We start from the raw sequence: 3,959 nt of genomic DNA, 5'->3' as shown, positions 1-3,959 counted from the left end.
CATTGGCCAACTTCAATACAAATTCACTAAGCCACACTTTGAAATAATTGTACCACTAGCACTAATGAAATTTGATGTTGGTTAACTAAAAGAAAATCAGAGCCAACTGCCAAGTATTAGCTTCCTGATAATTCTTACTGATTGACACCAACATTGCTTTTATCATTTATCATTCATCAAACTGGGATGTAACGTCTGATCACTTCTTATTTCTTTCTCCTGTACAATCCGGCCCATTAGGTTTTGATGGGGTGATCTGATCTTTTTTATACATTCTATTTTGTCTTTATCATAATTTTTTGAGACAAAAGCATAGAAATTAAGAAGTATTATATTTCATTATTATGAGGTTATGGTGAAACTCAAACTACTGCAGCTTTTAGGGGTGATGAATAAATTCCTGTCTGAGCTTGATTTTGCAGAATTTTTTTTTCTGAATCTCAGAGATGACGCAAATGGGTTGAGTCAGTGAGTTTTTTCCTTGCATTCTGATTTGCTGTGCAATGGCGCCTTCAAGCTAGCTTCCCGGAAAATGGATACTCAGGTTCCGTTTATTTATAGTACAATTTCATTTGCATTACGGATCGAGAAGAATGTAATTTCTATTCAATTTTGCTTCAGGTCTTATTTTATTTCATCTGCAATGCAACCAAAAAAAGATAAAGCAAATAAATCTGAAACAAAAAATAATTAAATGATTGAGAATTTGAAGTCCCATGCTTCTGCACCAATGAAAATAAAATTGCACTGCAATCAAACCGGGCCTTAAATATTAAATAGAAGAGGAGTGCAATTACATCCAAGAACAAAAATCTAAACTCCTAAGAATGAGCAGGGAGAGGCCTCTGCATGCACGTACTACAACTACTGATCAAGAGAGAGAGAGAGAGAGAGAGAGAGAGACGGCATGGATATTTAAGTAATTAAGGATGACTCCACAGATTTTGGTTTCCTGTGCTTTCGGTGGTGACCTCATCTTCCTCATCCTCAGCCACTTCCAATGGAGGAGGGCTAAGCAGCATCCCTTCTGCCATATTCAGAAGGAGATTAGGCATGTCAAAGATGAAATCCTCGTCAATGTACTCATTCGAATCGAGGGATCTTTCAGAAATTACTGATGATGAATTGATCTTGCCTTGGTCCCTTGACGTCAACCCTGACAAAGAATCAAGAGCTGCCCCAGCTGCAGCTGCGGCAGTGGCTGCAGCAGCTTGAATGTCACGCGGGGAGGTTGACGCAGGAACCGGCAAGGATGTGGCGGAGAGCGGAAAGTTTAGCTCAGCACTATGACCTTTAAGGGCCAATGCCGCGACATCATAAGCGGTAGCTGCCATTTCTGGGGTTGGAAATGTGCCCAGCCATATGCGACTGGACTTCTTTGGCTCACGTATTTCAGATACCCATTTGCCGCTCCTCCGCCGCCTTACTCCTCGGTAACCACCTGGTTTGTGCCCATGAAGCGAATGGCTTGTGTTAGTGCCAAATCCAGGAAATCTACCGTCGGAATTCATCGTTCCAAAGTAGTTGATTGAGTTTGGGAGAGAGAGAGAGTATTGTGAATTGGTGGACGTTTAGTAAAGATCGAATTGGATGGACCACTGTTGTAACTTTTGATACGTCTCTGAGTGGAAGGAGCTCGTAACGCAACCCATCCAATATAAATAGTTGCTCAACTGGACCCTGTTGGTTAAAAAGGTTTCTCCAGAAAACTAAACTAGTCAAACCCAACTGCAATAATAGTGATCAATCAAAGTAGCTTGATATCATTTCTCATCTTCATGAACTCACTTTTGAGATAAAAACAAAATAATATGGATGATCAAGAGGTGAAGAGAAAGGGACCTTGCTACCGGCCATATTGAGGTTAGTTAGTTGCAAGCTCTATTAAAGCCAAGGTCAAGACTCTAGAGAGAGACTGAACTCTTATCTAACCTCATTTTCTTGAACAGTCTTTCATCTTTCTTACTTGGGTTGTTTATTAATGGTAACTGTACTATCATGCATGCAGGTTGTTTTTGTATAAGGTATATTTGCATTTACACTCTTTCCAAACTAAGCCTTTAATTTATATCAAATAAGGAGATGTAAAGAAAATGTTATACAACACAACTAGGTTGGGTTGAGGTAAATCCCAATCTAAACCCAACTCAAGCTGTCGAACCCACAACCCTAACCCTAACCCAAGGTTTTTGGGTAGGGCCAACTTTTCTACTTCTTTTTGCTGTTCTTATTTCCCATATACTCAAGGATCAAGGTCAATTTCATTTTAGTATTATTATATGTAAAAGAACATATAGCTATGATGCTTTTGGAAAATTTGGGCTTTAAACTTAAAATTGTTCACATGCATATACATGCATGCATATTTATGAATACATAAATAAATATAATAATGGATGCATAATTTGCATATAAATATATGCATAAGTAGTATAAGTAGTACTTGTATACATAAATATATTTACATAATATTTATTAATAAAAATATGAGGAGTAATCGGATTCGAATTGGGTTGGGTTGGTCAAAACATCGACCCTAACCCAACCTGAAGTTAAATTGGATTTATATTTTCCTATCCTTAGGACCTTATCCTGATCCAAGCTTCAACCCAAGTTACAGCCCTAAAAACAACACATTATTCATGTTTAGGAGAGTCCGTGCAACACTGCTTGATTCACTGCAACACAAGTATCCTTACTGTCTGGAGAAACCCGTTGGCAGACTAAAGGGTCGTCACTAAGATAGATGAGATGGGTTCAGTAGTGAGAGATTTTCTTTCTAATACCGAGAGAATCAAACAGCTCACTCAGTGGCTATGGTAAATTAAATCAAGTCTCCTATTTACTTGTTATCATTAAGGAAGCACTATATATATATAATGGGAACCCCGCGCGTCATATTGAAAGAGACTTCAACATTTCCTTTTTTCTGTTGCATTTGAATCACATCCAGGACTCCTAAGTTTGAGCTGTAGATACAAATATCTATCTGTTGGACCGTTTATGGGAGTTGCTTCGAATCTAAACTCGGGTCATAAAATCAACATATCTTGGACTTTTGAGCGAACAAAGTTGACTGAGATCTAAAGTTGCATACTATTGGGCCCATGTCCATTGTAGTTATAAGGGCAAGTTTACTATTGGGCCCAATATAAACTTGGCTGTCGACATTTTCACATTTTGGGAGGATTCTGCTAGTCGTTCAGCACCTGTCTGATCATCACTCAGAGAAGGATAAGTGAGGAGGATATGCAAGAGGGTCATAGAGAATTAGTATTAATATAACCACCCCATGTCAATGAGTAATCTAATGGTCTTAATTGGAGTTACCATTTCCCCTTCCCCATGATATAATTAATGGGAGTCAAAATTGTAATCATTTAATTAGCTGTAACAATTGGATTGATAACATATGAATGAATTAAATTTAGATCCATATAAAATGCCAATTATAAATGCTAGGCATTCCAAATTGATTCAGCCTATCAGCCATGTCAATCCAAATTTGTAAGTGTACCTGATTACATATAGGCTGAGCCCTGTCGCCCCCCCCCCCCAACGAAATTATTTCTGGCAATGACCGACGGTGGATTTAACCATCGGAGGAGAGGGGCTGAATGGCCATTCATTCAAATGGAAGAATGCCATTCGGTCAAGAATGAGAATGGAATTCCGATTTCACCCAGTCAAATGGCATGAGTTCGGTTCGAGTAAAAAATTCATAAGCTCGAACTCGATTTTGAGAAAAAATATTTTATAAAAATAAAAAATTATATATAAAAATATTTTTTATTTGATAGTTAAAAAATTAAAAATTATAATATTTTTATTATATATATATATATATATATATATATATGAACTGGCTTGTGAGCCTCACGAGCCGAGCTCGAGCAATCATGAAATGCTCAGCTCATTGCCACCCTAAATATAAGAAATCATCTCAACTCAAGCTTATT

General features: G+C 37.6%; 1 pseudogene; it reads right to left on the bottom strand.

Moving 5' to 3' along the window:
• Nucleotides 1-923: 923 nt before the first annotated feature.
• Nucleotides 924-1,511, bottom strand: LOC148847320 (ethylene-responsive transcription factor ERF024 pseudogene; annotated as a pseudogene).
• Between the last annotated feature and the right edge of the window lie 2,448 nt (nucleotides 1,512-3,959).

This window comes from Nelumbo lutea, chromosome 6 (assembly GCF_056320005.1).
Source record: "Nelumbo lutea isolate HS-2025 chromosome 6, American lotus-T2T, whole genome shotgun sequence".
Taxonomy (NCBI): Eukaryota; Viridiplantae; Streptophyta; class Magnoliopsida; order Proteales; family Nelumbonaceae; genus Nelumbo; species Nelumbo lutea.
Note: the sequence above shows the minus strand (reverse complement) of the source record. Positions and strands in the feature narration are given on the sequence as shown.